This window comes from Saimiri boliviensis, chromosome 3 (assembly GCF_048565385.1).
Source record: "Saimiri boliviensis isolate mSaiBol1 chromosome 3, mSaiBol1.pri, whole genome shotgun sequence".
NCBI classification, from domain to species: domain Eukaryota; kingdom Metazoa; phylum Chordata; class Mammalia; order Primates; family Cebidae; genus Saimiri; species Saimiri boliviensis.
Genome location: NC_133451.1, coordinates 136,802,771 through 136,819,556, shown reverse-complemented (window position 1 = coordinate 136,819,556; position 16,786 = coordinate 136,802,771). Strand labels below are relative to the sequence as shown.

The following is a 16,786-nucleotide window of genomic DNA, read 5'->3' as shown; positions in this document are numbered from 1 at the left end:
TCTTAGTTATTTCCTGTCTTCTGCTAGCTTTTGAGGGGTTTTTTTATCTTGCTCCTCTAGCTCTTTCAATTTTGATGATAGGGTTTCCATTTTAGATCTTTCCTTGCTTCTCATGTGGGTATTCATTGCTATAAATTTTCTTCTAGACACTGCTTTAAATGTGTCCCACCGATCTGGTACATTTTCTTTTCATTCTTGTTGGTTTCGAAGAACATCTTTATTTCTGCCTTCATTTCATTGTTTATTCAGTCAACATTCAAGAGCCAGTTGTTCAGTTTCCATTAGGTTGTATGGGTCTGAGTTTCTTAATCCTGGGTTCTAACTTGATTGCACTGTGATCTAAGAGACTGTTTGTTATGATTTCCATTCTTTTTTTTTTTTTTTTTTTTTTTTTTTTTTTTTTTTTTTTTTTGAGACAGAGTCTCACTCCATAACCAGGCACCAGGCTGGAGTGCAGTGGTGTGACCTTGGCTCACTGCAACTTGCGCCTCCTGGGTTCAAGCAAGTCTCCTGCCTCAGCCTCCTGAGTAGCTGGGACTACAGGCCCGTGTCACCACACCCAGCTAATTTTTTTTTTTTGTATTTTTAGTAGAGACAGGGTTTCACCATGTTGGCCAGGATGGTCTGAATCTCTTGACCTTGCGATCTGCCTGCCTCAGCCTCCCAAAGTGCTGGGATTACAGGCGTGAGCCACTGCACCTGGCCACTTTCCATTCTTTTGCATTTGCTGAGAAGTGATTTACTTCCAATTATGTGGTCAATTTTAGAGTAGGTGTGATGTGGTGCTGAGAAGAATGTATATTCTGTGGATTTGGGCTGGAGAGTTCTGTAGATGTCTGTTAAGTTTGCTTGGTCCAGATCTGTGTTCAAGTCCTAGATATACTTGTTAATTTTCTGTCTCATTGATCTATCTAATGTTGACAGTGGCATGTTAAAGTCTCCCACTATTATTGTGTGGGAGTCTAAGTCTCTTTGTAGGTCATTAAGAACTTGCTTTATGTATCTGGGTGCTCCTGTATTGGGTGAGTATATATTTAGGATCGTTAGCTCTTCTTGTTGCATTGATCCTTTTACCATTATGTAATGCCCTTCTTTTATCTCTTTTGATCTTTGTTGGTTTAAAGTCTATTTTATCAGAGACTAGGATTGGAACGCCTGGTGTTTTTTTGTTTTTTTGTTTTTTTGTTTTTTTTCCCCTCACCACTTGCTTGGTAAATCTTCCTCCATCTCTTTATTTTGAGCCTATGTGTGTCTTTGCATGTGATATGGGTTTCCTGGATACAGCACACCAGTGGTTTCTGACTTTTTATCCAATTTGCCAGTCTCTGTCTTCTGATTGGGGCATTTAGCCCATTTACATTTAAGGTTAATATTGTTATGTGTGAATTTGATCCTGCCATTTTGATGCTAGCTGGTTGTTTTGCCCATTAGTTGATGCAGTTTCTTCATTGTGTCAATGCTTTTTACCATTTGGTACGTATTTGGAGCGACTGATACTGGTTGTTCCTTTCTATGTTTAGTGCTTCTTTCAGGAGCTCTTGTAAGACAGGCCTGGTGGTGATGAAATCTCTAAGTAATTGCTTGTTTGTAAAGTATTTTATTTCTCCTTTGCTTATGAAGCTTAGTTTGGCTGGATATGAAATTCTAGGTTGAAAGTTCCTTTCTTTAAGGATGTTGAATATTGGTCGCCACTCTCTTCTGGCCTGTAGAGTTTCTGCTGAGAGATCCTCTGTGAGTCTGATGGGCTTCCCTTTGTGGGTAACCTGACCTTTCTCTCTAGCTGCCCTTAGCATTTTTTCCTTCATTTTGACCCTGGTGAATCTGATGATTATGTGCCTTGGGGTTGCTCTTCTTGAGGAATATCTTTGTGGTGTTCTCTGTATTCCTGGACTTGAATATTGGCCTGCCTTGCTAGGTTGGGGAAGTTCTCTTGGATAATATCCTACAGAGTGTTTTCCAGCTTGTATTCATTCTCCTCGTCACATTCAGGTAGACCTATCAAATGTAGATTAGGTCTTTTCACATAATCTCATATTTCATGGAGGCTTTGTTCTTTTCTTTTCACTCTTTTTTCTTTAATCTTGCCTTCTCATTTGATTTCATTGAGTTGATCTTCGATCTCTAATATCTTTTCTTCTGCTTGGTTGATTCAGCTATTGAAGCGTGTATGCTTCGCGAAGTTCTCGTGTTGTGTTTTTCAGCTCCATTAAGTCATTTATATTCTTCTCTAAGCTGTTTATTCTCATTAGCATGTCATCAAACTTTTTTCAAGGTTCTTAGTTTCTTTGCATTGGGTTAGACTACGTACTTTTAGCTCAGAGAAGTTTCTTATTATCCACCTTCTGAAGCCTGTTTCTATCAATGCATCAGACTCATTCTTCATCCAGCTTTGCTCTTTTGATGGTGATGAGTTGTGATCCCTTGGAGGAGGGGAGGCATTCTGGTTTTGGGTGTTTTCATCCTTTTTGCACTGGTTTCTTCCCTTCTTTGTGGATTTATCTACCTGTGGTCTTTGTAGTTTGTGACTTTTGGATGGGGCCTCTGAGTGGATGTCCTTTCTGTTGATGAAGTTATTTCTTTCTATTTTTTAATTTTCCTTCTAACAGTCAGGCCCCTCTGCTGTAGGACTGCTGGAGGTCCACTCCAGACCCTGCTTTCCTGAGGATCACCTTTGGTGGCTGCAGAACAGTAAGGGTTGCTGCCAGTTTCTTCTTCTGTTATCTTTGTCCCAGAAGGATACCTACTGGATGTCAGCCTGAGCTCTCCTTTATGAGGTGACTCTTTGGATATACAGGGATCAGGGAGCTGCTTGAGGAAACAATCTGTCCCTTACAGGAGCTCAAGTGCTGAGCTGTGAGCTCTGTTGTCCTGTTCAGAGATGCCGGTGAGGTATGTTTAAGTCTGCTGTAGCAAAACTCATAACTGCTTTTTTCCCCAGGTGCTCTGTTCTGGGAAGGTGGGGTTTTATTTGTAAGTTCCTGATGTGCTGCTGCCTTTCTTCAGAGCTGCCCTGCCCAGCAAGGAGGTAGCCTAGTCACAGTCTGCCAACAGAAGTGTTGCTGAGCTGCCATGGCCCTGCTCAGCTGCCGTGTGAACTTCCTAGCAGTAGAGGTATAGTTAGAACTGCCTCAGTAATGCTGGTCTGCCTCAGTAATGGCAAACTGCCTCAGTAATAGCAGACTGCCTCAGTAATGGCAGATTGCCTCAATAATAGCAGAGCACCTTGGTAATGTCAGACTGCCTCAGTAATGACAGACTGCCTCAGTAGTGGTGGACTGCCTTGGTAATGGCAGACACCCTTCCCTTAACAGAGCTGGACCATCCCAGGTCCAGCTGCACTTGCTATGAAACTCTCAATTCAGAGCATTTCAGATTTCTGGTCTTTGTGGGGGTGGGACCAGCCAAGCCAGATCACCTGGTTCCCTGTTTCAGCCCCCTTTTTTTCATTTGAATGAGTGGCTCTGTGTTCCAGGTGTTCCAGGTGCCAGTTGAAATGGCTGCCCAGATTTGTGTGAGTTTTAGTGTGGTGACCCGCTGCGCCAGCTGAAACAGCTGTGCTGGAAACTCGCAGTGCTTTTCAGCCCAGGAATCTCCTGGTCTGTGGGCAGTAATAACTCATTTGAAAGTGCGATCTTCACTCACCCTCTGCATTGTTCTCGCTGGGAACTGCACTCCAGAGCTGTTCCTATTCAGCCATCTTGGATCCCTCCACATCCTTTTTTCTTAAACAACCAGTCATTTTATTCTAGGGTAGAAATCTACCACATAAAATTATTTCTCATACAAAATTATTTTCCTTTTAACTTTTCTTGCCAGAAATAACTGGTATATTTATAACTTCCTTTACCTCACTTTTATTTACTGGTTACTTTTACCTTGTTTGATAAATCAAATAACCTTTGAATTAGACAAAAATTATTTTCCTGTAAATAAGAAAAAATATTTTCCTATAATATAAATTTTTTTAAAAATTGGAAATGCCCAGACATTTAATGAGTATCCATTATTTAACTTAATATAACTTTAGATTCTAATTTACATGACTAGTTTATGTATAAGCATTTATTCTATTTACTTAATTAATTTTTTAATGGTTTATCCAGATTGCTTATGAAACTGTGATAGTTATCATTTAATGTTATTTCTCAGTTAATCATTTTTATAGTCTGTCAATTTCAGGTTTTCCTAAGTAAGAACCTTAAGGTTAGATAAATAGTTTTCTTTCTTCTTTCCTTTCTTTGTGCCTTCCTTCCTTTCTTTGTTCCTTCCTTCCTTTTAACCAGTAACTCAGAATTTAGCTGTTTCCATTAACTGAACAATATTAAATGCCTTATTCATCAAATTTTACACAAAGATAATTTTCCTTTGGGATGCATTCATAGTTTTATAACCCTCATGCTGAATTTTGACATCTAGTAGAGATAAATATGAAACTACTTTACCAATAAATTTAAACAATAATGTATGTTGATAGGTCTGGAGCCATTTCTAATTTCTAGTTAATAAATGCCTTTGAAAGCAGCTTATTTATTAAAGATGTACTCAAGTTACATCAACTTGAAATGGCATATGACTTAAAGTCTCTATTTTTTTTGATTAAGTATTTGATTTAAAGCAACTTTTTTTCTTTCTTTTTTTTTTTTTTTTTTTTTTTTTTTTTTTTTTTTTTTGAGACGGAGTTTCGCTCTTGTTACCCAGGCTGGAGTGCAGTGGCGCGATCTCGGCTCACCGCAACCTCCGCCTCCTGGGTTCAGGCAATTCTCCTGCCTCAGCCTCCTGAGTAGCTGGGATTACAGGCACGCGCCACCACGCCCAGCTACTTTTTTGTATTTTTAGTAGAGACGGGGTTTCACCATGTTGACCAGGATGGTCTCGATCTCTTGACCTTATGATCCACCCGCCTCGGCCTCCCAAAGTGCTGGGATTACAGGCTTGAGCCACCGCGCCCGGCCAACTTTTTTTCTTTAAGCCAATTAATTAGACTTCTTTTTATATATTTTTAGCAGTAAAACATATATGACACATCAATGCATAGATGTATTAGACACACAGACAGAAGTAGATCTTATAGGTTCATAAGACCTTTTTTATGAATCTATAAGATCTACTATTTTAGAGTTCCAATTTCTTGATAGCCTATTTTATTATCCTAGGCAGTTGTCAACTAGATAGCCCTAAATTTGAGCATTAAAGGAACTCTTAGGTGAAGATAGCTAAATTTACATCTCAAGGTACAGAGAGAAAGAGTCTGGTGGAAGTAGAGGGAGATTAAAAATGAATGCCGCCAAGCACAGTGGCTCCACCTGTAATCCCAGCACTTTGGGAAGCCAGGGAGGGTGGATCACAAGGTCAGGAGTTCGAGACCAGCCTTAACAACACGGTAAAGCCCCGTCTCTACTTAAAAAAAAAAAAAAAAAAATTAGCAAGGCGTGGTGGCATGTGCCTATAATCCTAGCTACTCAGGAGGCTGAGGCAGGAGAATCACTTGAACCTGGGAGGCAGAGGTTGCAACGAGCCTAGATCATGTCACTGCACTTTAGCCTGGGTGACAGAGAGAGATTTCTTCTCAAAAAAAAAAAAAAAAAAAAAAAAAAAAAAAAAAAGAATGCCAAATCAAGCAAACATAAAGTTGTAGAAATCTATCATGGGACTGTATAAGAAGACCAATTTTATTTAGACAGGTAGTTCTTTTTTTTTTTTTTTTTTTTTTGAGACGGAGTTTCGCTCTTGTTACCCAGGCTGGAGTGCAATGGCACGATCTCGGCTCACTGCAACCTCCGCCTCCTGGGTTCAGGCAATTCTCCTGCCTCAGCCTCCTGAGTAGCTGGGATTACAGGCACACGCCACCATGCCCAGCTAATTTTTAGTATTTTTAGTAGAGACGGGGTTTCACCATGTTGACCAGGATGGTCTCGATCTCTTGACCTCGTGATCCATCCGCCTCGGCCTCCCAAAGTGCTGGGATTACAGGCTTGAGCCACCACGCCCAGCTAGACAGGTAGTTCTAAACTGAATCTCTGAGCTCTGGGCTGATCCCACACTTAATCCTGGGTCTCCAAAAAGAGAATTATTTTGAGGCTGAGACCACATGATGCTTTTATAGCACATCCTCCTTTTTGTTTTAAACAAAGACATTTTCCTAAGTGTCTAAACCATACTCGACCTTACTTTAAACACCCAAGTGTAACCTCTGTTGTAAGAAGTATTTTAGCTAAAAAAAAAAATTAACAAGAAATAAGGTAACATAATACAAAAGCAAGGAGTAAGACCTGAGATGAACTTGCCTGTTTACACTCTTGGGATTCTATAAGGAAAAGCAGAGGTTTCTCCCCAAAAGAGAGTGTGGCACCTTCTCTGTTTTCTTTAAGGAATGCCTATTAAAACGAACAGGCTGTTAGAAACTATTTTGGGTTCTTCATGCAGCAGAGGGTGGCAAGAAAAAGGAGAGACAGCAGAAACAAATGAAAAAACAGATTCAGTCCACTGAGAAGAAAAAAAAACTTGCTAAAACAAACACAAACAAACAAACAAAGGTATCTTAGGAGACAAAAACAAAACAAAACAAAACATAAAGGGCTTTAAAATACAGACACACACACAAACACATTTTGGATGTTAGCTTTTAATTAAGCTTACTTTTAACCATTAAGCTCCCTAAAAAAAAAAAATTTAAATCTCATTACCATATTTTAGCTAGGACACATTGCTGATATTTCAAAAGTAACACAAATACCAAGCCAGAAAGGGCTAGATATAGGAACCAAACCTGCTGATGTGATGAAAAGAAAGGGCAGAACCTTAGTTACCAAACTGCAGCATGAGGCAACAGCCATCACTCTTTTACTTTGGCTTGGCTAGTAAAAACGGTGGCCTTGTTATGTAACTAAAGCCCTTTAGGTAGTCTAAATAAAAGATTTTTCCTTTTTTTTTTTCTTTCACTGGCCATTTTTTCTTTTCCCTTTTTTTCTTTTTCAGTTGTGGGAATTTAGCCAATTCAGAGGCCTTGTGCCTCATAATTTGGACTTTCCTTTGGATTAATCAAGGCAGATAGAGTTGATCAAACCCAACGGGGGAAAAAAAAGCCAAAACAACCAAAATACAAACGAGCAACAATAACAACAAAACAGTTAAGTAAATCAAACAAAGAATTGCACAGTTTATATGATTACTGAGAACTCTAATGGTAAGGAGAAATTAAGACCAGCTGGTTATTAATCTTAACTTTAGCTAAGACAGAACCCCAATTCAGCTACTTATCTAGGGATGAGTCTTAGGCTTAAGACTGCTAAGCAGGAAAAATCTCAAATTGTTTGTAGTGATTTCAAACTCCAAAAAAGAGTTACCTGCCTTCTGTTGTCATGGAAGTAAGAAACCTTGCCCTCCTTGTTGGAAGTAAACAAAACTTCAGAAGAGGAGTTGTACCGCCAAGTAAACTTTAGATCTCGACCAAATTTTGGGAGACGGGGATTCTTTAAAGCGGAGGCTCCCAGGCCTCAGCCAAGTATCCTGTTGGTTTGGACCATAACATAGCTCAAGCTGGTACCAAGCACCAATAGGAGACTTGTCAAAGGTCAGAGGAACCTCCATTCAGAAACCTTTCGCAGTTGCCAGTTGTGAACCCAAAACATCTGAAACAGGTCTCAGTCAACTTAGAAAGTTTGTTTCACCAAGGTTAAGGCCATACTCATAACACAGCCTCAGGAGGTCCTGACGATATGTGCCCAGGGTCATGGGGCACAGCTTGATTTTACACATTTTAGGGAGACATGAGACATCAATCAATATATACATAAGATGTACATTGGCTTAGTCCAGAAAAGTGGGACAACACAAAGCAGGGAGGAGCTTCCAGGTCTAGGTAGATAAGAGAGAAATGATTGCATTCTTTTGAGTCTTCAATTAACCTTTTACTGAATACACAATTTACATGTGAGAGGGGGCATGGAGGGGTAGTCACTTACACCTTTGTCTGGCTTAGTGAAACAATAAGGCAAAGGAAGCAGAGATACGCCTGTGACTTACATGAGCAGAGAGATGACTTTGAGTTCTGTCTGTCCTTTGTCCACAGGGAATTTCCTTGTGTGCAAACTGTGAGGGAGGTATGTAGCTTCTTAGTCTTTGTAGCAATCTCATTTAGAAACAGAATGGAAGGCAGGTTTCCCAACACCGCAGTTCCCAGTTTGACTTTTCCCTTTGGCTTAGTGATTTGGGGGTCCCAAGATTTACTTTCCTTTCACGACATCAAGGGACTTCAGACTCTGTACATGGGCACGGCGATCACCAGACACCCCCTTTTTATGAGTTGCTGTGCAGTGGAACTGCTGGGGTAAGATTAATTTCTCTGCTTTCTTCCCCTGCCACAGACAAGGTTTAACCTGATTGTGCTCTGCAGGCAAGTAGCCACCCTTGGATATTAGTGTCCTTATCGAATAAGATAAACTGTGAAGAAGGCATGCCGCAAAGGAGGGAATGCAAAGCTAGCAAATATGTTCAAATCTGTCATGGGGAGCATGGAGGGAGAAATGAAGCTGTGTGGGCATCTAGTATTTTCTCTGCTTTTCCTTCTCTGTGGTCCTTCAAAATGTTCAATTCTCCCGAGAAGAAAAATTGCATCTTGTTTTTGTGAAGCCATTTCCAGCCTGAAAACAATTCCATTTGACACTGTAAACTGTTCTGTGCTTAGCTGTGTGCTTACCCTGCATCCCCTCCCCGCCCCCCACCGTGTGAAACAGACGCCTGTGGTGACACTGCCCATCAATCACTTCCAGGAAGTAGGGCACAATTCAAAATCCCAAAATGCAGAAACTTGTTCACCTGTGCCTTCCACACAGTGGTGGGGTAGGTAGCAAGCCTAGGGTTTTACTTGGAAAACCAGCAACATTTCAAGACAATTTAAGTGTAAACTTATTGGCTCCTTTCTCTAGCCTAGTTTTGAGAAATCACCACCAGTTGGATACATTGTACTGTACAGTGAAATTTTTTCCTCTTTTTTACCATGTGATTTACAATTTAATATCTAATGTACAAAAGTTGATCAAAGGCATAAAACACTAGATAAAAGGTTGAATATTTAATACCAAGCCTTCTGAGTTAAATATCAGATCTTTGTTTTTCAGTAGGAGGCCTGCACGTTAGGATTTAAGATAAAAGGAGTCCTAGATTTAACCCCAAAAGACCTGCCTTCAATTTTAGCCAGCTCAGGCCCACAAAGAGATGTAGATGTGAGCTGATTTTGATGCTAAGCGTCTGATGGAGATCCTTTTGTGTTCAAGGCCAGCCACAACTTGAATAACAATATTTCCAACAAAAGCTTGCCCCCTTTGCTTTCTCCATAACCGTCCATTTTAATTATTTTTATAAATCTACTTGAGGACTATTAAGATTCTTACTGTTGCGAACTGGTTTATTATTTGCTCCCAAACACAAAGTATTTACCTTCTTATTAAAAATACAAGCTTAGTGCAAAGAATTGACCAGAGCTAGTCCACTAAACTAAGCACACGCTCGCTTTCCAAGGGGAGCAGAAAGGGATTTTCCAATTGCTAAGTCACCAACATGTCCCTTTGCCCATCTTTCTATGTCCTACAAAAGACTTACATGGGATACGCACACAGTATTTCCCCAGGGAAACACGCACACACTCCAATATTGTTGATTCATTGGGTTTGTTTGGGGACTGCTTAAACTGTGTGTTACGGTTTCAGATTACTGTTTGCTCTTCTAACTTGCTAGAAGGGTAAACAATTTGAAAACAGTTTAAACCCATAGCAAAAGAAACAGGCATCTGACATACTCTTTAACTTAATTCCTCTTATTAAGACTCACATACTTGTTTCTGGTGATAAATAAATAATGAAAAGAAATGATAGGTTTTGATGTTATATTTTACAGCTATTTTTCCCTTTCAAGTTTGAATGTTATGACAGCCAGACCCTACACAAACACTAACCAGTTTTCTAAGCACTGAATCAACTATAAACTAAAAAGAGCTCTAGCTGGAGGTTTTCTGGGTGAAAGCTCAGTCATATCTACAGTTTTTTTTTTCTTAGTCTCCTCTTCCATCTCCAGCCTCCAACACAGACACACACACAGACACACAGACACACACACACACACACACACACACACAAATGGACACTCTGCTTTAAGGAAATATAGTATAGACAGGCGGGCATGAGAGTCATCACGTATCTTACTACCTCATTCCTATATGTTGGGTAAAGTTTCTCTTTAATCTCTACCTTCAAATCAGTCGCTATTGTTGACAAAATACCCCTATTTACTTCTGGCAAGGCAAATGTCACTGATGCTACCCTAGATACTAACATCACATGTGGAAGCATTTTCTATTTTAAGCTTTCAAACCTGTGTTTACAAAAAATACAAAAATTAGCCGGGGGTGGTGGCACGTGCCTGTAGTCCTACCTACTTGGGAGGCTGAACTGGGAGGATCACTTGAGTCCAGGAGATTGCGACTGCAGTGAGCAGTGATCACACCACTGTACGCCAGCCTGGGTGATGAAGCGAGACCCTGTCTCAAAAAAAAAAAAAAAAAGACAAAACAGAAACTTCAAAAATCACTTCTTAGCATTCAGAAAAATGTTTTTCTTCTTCCTTCTAATGATCAGAGCCTACTCATTACTCATTACTTACAGGGGTTTTTTTTGTTTTTTGTTTTTTTTGAGACAGAGTCTTGCTCTCTCACCAGGCGCCAGGCTGGATCTCGGCTCACTGCAACCTCCACCTCCCAGGTTCAAGCAATTCTCCTGCCTCAGCCTCCCGAGTAGCTGGGACTACAGGCACGTGCCACCATGCCCAGCTAATTTTTGTATTTTTTTAGTAGAGACAGGGTTTCATTATGTTGGCCAGGATGGTCTTGATCTCTTGACCTCATGATCCACCTGCCTTGGCCTCCCAAAGTGCTGGGATTATAGGCATGAGCCACCGCGCCTACTTACAGTATCTAAAGGCAATTTGCTATTTAAATTTCTTAGCCTTCAAAAATGAAGTATTGGCTGGGTGTGGTGGCTAATGCCTGTAATCCCAGCACTTTGGGAGGCCAAGGCAGGAGAATTGCTTGAGGCCAGAAGTTAGAGACCAGCCTGGGCACATAGTGAAACCCTGCCTCTATTTAAAAAATAAATTAAAAAATCAAAAATAAGCTAGGCATGATGGCTCAAGCCTATAATCCCAGCACTTTGGGAGGCCTAGGCTGGCAGATCACGAGGTCAGGAGTTCAAGGCTATCCTGGCCAACACAGTGAAACCCCATCTCTACTAAAAATACAAAATTAGCTGGGTGTGGTGGTGGGTGCCTGTATTCCCAGCCACTTGGGAGGCTGAGGTAGGAGAATCACTTGAACCTGGGAGGTAGAGGTTGCAGTGAGCTGAGATCTCACCACTGCACTCCAGCTTAGGTGACAGAGAAAGACTGTGTCTCAAAAAAAAAAAAAAAAAAAAAAAAAAAGTATTATTTTTTTCAGTTCAAAAGTTGTTTGGAGCCAAGCATAGAGGCTCATGCCTGTAACCATAGCACTTTGGGAGGCTGAGGTGGGAGGATGTTGGTGTCACTGGACTCTAGCCTGGGCAACAGGGTGAGACCCTATCTCAAAAAAAAAAAAAAGTTATTTAGAAAATTGCCAATAAGGTATTTGATACAAATTTGCATTTATAGTAACAATAACAATTCTGCTAATTTTATTTTACACTTGCCACCCTTTGAAGGAAACATGGTCAGGAACCTGCAGAAACAAACTCTGCCTACATTATAGTTAAACAGATATGGGTTGGTACAGAACCATTTTCTGGGCTGCATTGAGTTCTTCTGGGAGGTTTGGTTTGGTTGGAAAAGTGAGAGCTGGTCACACTATCCACTGCTCAAGATCCCTGTAGTGGCAGCAGCAGCCACCTCCAACCATGAATGCCAGTGGCTGGGCAGACTTTGGGCACACTGGGCTTCAAGAGCCTTTCCAGCCTTACTCAAATGCTGGTTGCACATTTGGGGGATACAGACGGACAATCACCATATTAATAAATGAAGAATACATAATCTTCTAGATTTTTAGCTTTAGATCCAATCCATCAAGATATGAACTCTATTTGAAAGTTGCGCCATGCTTCGTTCAAGTACTTTTTGACCACCTACTATGCACAATTTGAAAAATAAGAGTAAAAATAGGCCAGGCATGGTGGCTCATGCCTATAATCCCTGCACTTTGGGAGGGCAAGGTGAGTGGATCACGAGGTCGGGAGATTGAGATCATCCTGGCCAACATGGTAAAACCCCATCTCTGCTAAAAATACAAAAATTAGCTGGGCGTGGTGGCCTGCTCTCGTAATCCCAACTACTTGTGAGGCTGAGGCAGGAGACGCTCTTGAACCTGGGAGGTGGAGGTTGCAGTGAGCTAAGATCGCACCACTGCACTCCAGCCTGATGACAGAGAGAGACTCCATCTAAAAAAAAAAAAAAAAAAAAAAAAAAAAAAAAAAATGGTGAAAATAAGCATGACATTCAGGGTCAGCACTCCCCACTGCTTGAGTGAAATGAGACGCATCAAATTGTGGGAGATAAACTTAGGATGCTGCCAGATTGTCACACTGAAGAATGCTGCCTTCTTCCTAGAGGCACACCTGGGAATCTGCAGAAGGTTTTGAAAAGGCAAAAAATGTGATGAAATCACACTTTAAAAACAGTGACCCGACAGCAGTTTTGGGAGGGATTTAGGAAGAAGAGAGAAGCTGAAATAATACTGAGGTAGTGGATGCAGGCATCCAGTTTAACCTCTCTCAGCTAGGAAATCAGAATGCTTATAGGATCATGGTGAGAATCAAGTGTGGTGCCTGGTATTTGGCCAACAGCGGATATATACCGGTTCCCTCTTCCACTACTTGGGGTTACTGCAGTGATGGTGGATGTAGGGTACAGATGTAAGACAGATTACTTGGGAAAGAGCAGCAAACCTAGCAAATAGTTGAATTTTAAGGAATTTAAGACAGATGAAGCAAAGGAAAAGCTACTATTTCAAATAGAAAAACCAGGTCTTAGATAAAGAGGAGGAGGTGACGGGTTCAGGAAGAGTACTAGTTTGAGGGAAAGACGAATTGACTTTTGGATATTGAATTTGAACTTGAAATTTTACAAAGACAATATGGATTCAAGAGTCCCTGAAACTGAAGAGAAACCAGGAGTGTACCTTGAAGCTCAAGTTTCCAAGCCCCTCATTTTCCCTGGGCCCTCCCAAGCATACATGTCTAGTATTATGTTTGTAAGTTTTTATTGCTTTCCTGTAAGAAGCTCCCTTCCAAGTTATACAAGCTTCAGGCCCCACGGCATCTGGATGGGTTCAGTTAGAAATCAGAAGGTATTTCTATGAGATAATGAAAGATCAAGAGTTGGAAGAAACTTGTTACTGTCCTCAAAGGAAAAGAAGGGTCAGCAGAGAAGGCCAGAGAAGCACAGAGAAGGCCTGAGGGTAGGATGCTGCCAAGGAGATCAAAGGCACGAGGGGCTGAGGATGGGTTGCCAGACTTGGCTTCTCAAAAAGTAACTGTTTTTAGAGCGCATGCTCAGTACAGTTGTGGGGGAGGCCCACTGTCATGTCACGGGGTTGAGGAGTGAGGAGTAGGTAGGGCCTGTGGACTCTCCATCTGACAAGGTCGACAGTAAGAGGAAAGAAGATGCCACTCCACTCCTCACTTTCGATCTTCTGTAATTTAACTTGAGCCTGAACAATCATTACTTTGGGATTAATATTAGCTCCCTGAGCGTGACATTGTCTTCTCTTTATTGCATTTTCTTATTCCTTAAGATTTTAAGATTTTCTTAGTTGGATCCATTTCTCTTCACGCTTGATCAATGGCCAAGAAATGGGTTATAGGCAGGCACAGTTCTGGTTTTTGTTGGTTTGTTTACACTAACAGTTTCTCTTTCTCGATCCAAGGTTTGCATATGGAGGTCAGGAATTCTGTCCTAGGAGTTCAGGGACTGAGGACCAGGGTGGAGGAAGAGAAAGGCGACAGATATTAGGCTGAAAAAGAGAAAGGCGTCAGAAAGGCGTAGGATATTAGACTGGTCGGTTATCTAGGATCGAGTCAAAGGTAGCGATGACTTCATCTGCCGCAGAGGGCGCCTCCCTATCCCGGCAGTGCATTTTCGATCAGCCGGTTTGCCCGGGATGTTTTCTTTGCTTGCTTCTCACTGCTTGGCGACCCAAGTCACTTTGAAAAAAAAAAAAAAAGATGTGATTAAATCGATTCCCGTTTCTTTCTGTGAGGAGTGCGCCTTTCCCAGACAGCGTGCGTTCATTCGATCAGACCTGGCATAAATTTTTGAGGGGTCTTTTTACAATTTAATACAACTTAAAGGTTCCTGTTACCATCTTCATTGAGAATTAAAAACAAAAACAAAACAAACAACAATAACAAACCTACAGGTTGGGAGGCCCCAGGGAGGAGCTGACCTTTGGGAACCTCTAGGCCCGCCGGGTTTCGCCCGCAGGGGCTGGGACAGTTCTCCGAGTGCTGCTAGGTCCCCAGGGAGAAGCAAGTGTGGGGCAGAGGGTGGTCCGGCGCGTGCGTCGGGGGGCGTGTGCGGGGGTGTGAGTGTATGTGTGTGCGCGCGTGTATATAAGAGTGTGTGCGCGCCCGTGTGCACAAGAGAGGGTGCTAGGGAGTCTGCTGCAAAGGCTCCTTTGTGGAAGGCACTTGCCACTTCAGAAGCCAGCTTGGCGCCTCCTCTCGCTCGTTCCCCGAGGACCCCTGGCCTTTCTGGGCAGCCCAGTTATCTCCGTCTCCCGCCGCCCCTACTTCTCTCGGTGGGCCCCGGCCCGGCCCTGCCCCGCGCCAGCCTTCCGGGCGGGGAGTAGTGTGTCCTGCGGCGCCTCCCGGCCCCCGGGGCCCCGCGCAGGTGAAGGTGAGCGCGTGGCGGCGACGGCGGCGAGTGGAGGGAGGAAGGGGGAGCAGGGATTGGAGCGCGGAGCAGGAAAGGGCGCGCTGCCCTTCGCGACGGGCTGGTAGCTGCGGGACCGCAGCTTTGTTACCTGAGGCCGCCGCTGGGCCCCGCCTCGCCCTGCCCCCTCGCACAGGCGGGGCCTGCAGTGACCGGGGAGTAGGCGGAGGCGCCGACAACGCGGCAGGAGGCCGCCGCGGTCTGCGCAGCGGCTGCGGGGGACGCTGGCCGTGGGTGAGTGCGGGTCGGGCGGCCGAGGCGGCGGCGACCGCAGCGCGGGGCACTGGGAGCTGGAGCCCCGCCGCTCGGGAGGGTCGGGGTCGGGCTGTCGGCCCGGACTCGAGGCTGCGGCGCCGAGAAGCGCGGCGGATGGGCGCCGGGTCTCGGCTCCCTCCGAGCCTCACTGGGAAAGCTGGAGAGGAGGTTACAGCTCCCTCCACATCCACCGGGGTGACTTTGGCGGCTGCCCTCCCGGCCGCGGGGGACGAGGACCGGTCCCTGGAAGCCAAGACGCACAGGTGTGGACCCGCGTCTGGAGAACGAGCTGTATCACCGGGCTGCCTCGGGTCGCATCTGGGCTGTTGACTGAGCCGTGGCTAAGACTTTCAGATCAACCGGCCCCTAGTTTATCCCGGCCCTTGGGAGACAGCGGCGTCCCGCACAGAAAGCGCAGCCGCGGCGCCGCGCTCTGCTCCCTCCCCAGCCGGGAGCCGCGCCTGGCCCCTGGGACAGCGGTGCCGCGGTGGCGGGGACCCAGTGCAGCGGTGCGGGCCCAGGCTGGGCGCTTCTCGCCTTTGCTCCGGCCGCGCGAAGTTCGGGTTAGAAGTTGCGCCCCGCGCCCGCAGGAGTGTGGGGAGGGGAGGAGGCGGGTGGGGTGGCGGGTCAGCCTCCAGACTCGGGATGACCCCAGCTCTTGGAGAGCGGATTCTCGGTTTAGTCCTCCGACCGGTTGCAAGCGCCAGGAGTCTCCCCTCCGTTTTTCTCACCGGCTCGTCCCTGCTCCCTTTTGACAGAGTCGCAGTGCGGCCGTGAGGCTTTCCCCCTCGCGCCTGCGACCCCGACGGGGGATGTGGGAATGTGTCGAGGCTGAGACTCCGGGTGGGGTGGGGGCGGGCGGCCGCCGCAGACCAGGTGTCTGCGAGCCAGAAGACCCCACTTTCGCTTCAATTACACAGACACCTCCCCTACTTAGCCGTCTCCCACCCCACTTCTGGGCGCAGCGAGCGGAGCCCCGCAGAGGGGTGGGCCCCGCGGCGTGGGGGCGTGGGCTTTCTAGCCGAGGCCCCTCGGGGCGAGAAGGCGGGGCAGAGACCCCAACTCGACGGGAGGGGCTGGGAATAGGCGACCTGGCGGGGAAGCCGACGCAGTAGCTCCAGAAGCCGGACTGGAGAGCGGTTGGCGCTCCGGAAGGCCGAGGGTCCTGCGCCGCCCGCGCTGGTCATCCGCCCGGCAGGCTGCGGCCTCTCTCCCCGCCGCAGAGCCCGCGCGGCGCGTGGGGGCGTCGATCTCCGCGCGCACCCGCGCCCCACCCTCGCTGCAGCGACGCGCTCCTGCCCGACGCTGATAAGGACGCGACTGGGGCTCCGGGCGGCCCGCGGGGCGGCCCACTCGCGTGCAGCTTGCCGCCCCCGGGGGAGAGCGCGGCTCTCCGGGGATTCGCGGCAGAGCGGGTGGCTAGTTGGTGAGTGGCTTGCGCGGGGTGCGGGGTACCGAGTTGGGGACGCAAGGAGGCTGCCGACCGCTGGCCAATGCGGAGATCTAGTAAAGTACTATGTATGTATCCAAATTGGAAAGAAGTAGTGCCCTAGGGCCCCTCAGGCCGAATTTCTTCCAGACTTAG

At 45.2% G+C, this 16,786-nt stretch overlaps 1 protein-coding gene across 1 annotated transcript in view; it reads left to right on the top strand.

The window, feature by feature from the left end:
* Positions 1-15,093: 15,093 nt before the first annotated feature.
* Positions 15,094-16,786, top strand: part of FHDC1 (FH2 domain containing 1) — a 45,838-nt gene continuing 44,145 nt past the window's right edge. The window contains exon 1 of the mRNA XM_003927969.4: positions 15,094-15,180. The gene's annotated coding sequence lies outside the window, so the exon portion shown is untranslated. The remainder of the gene's footprint in view (positions 15,181-16,786) is intronic.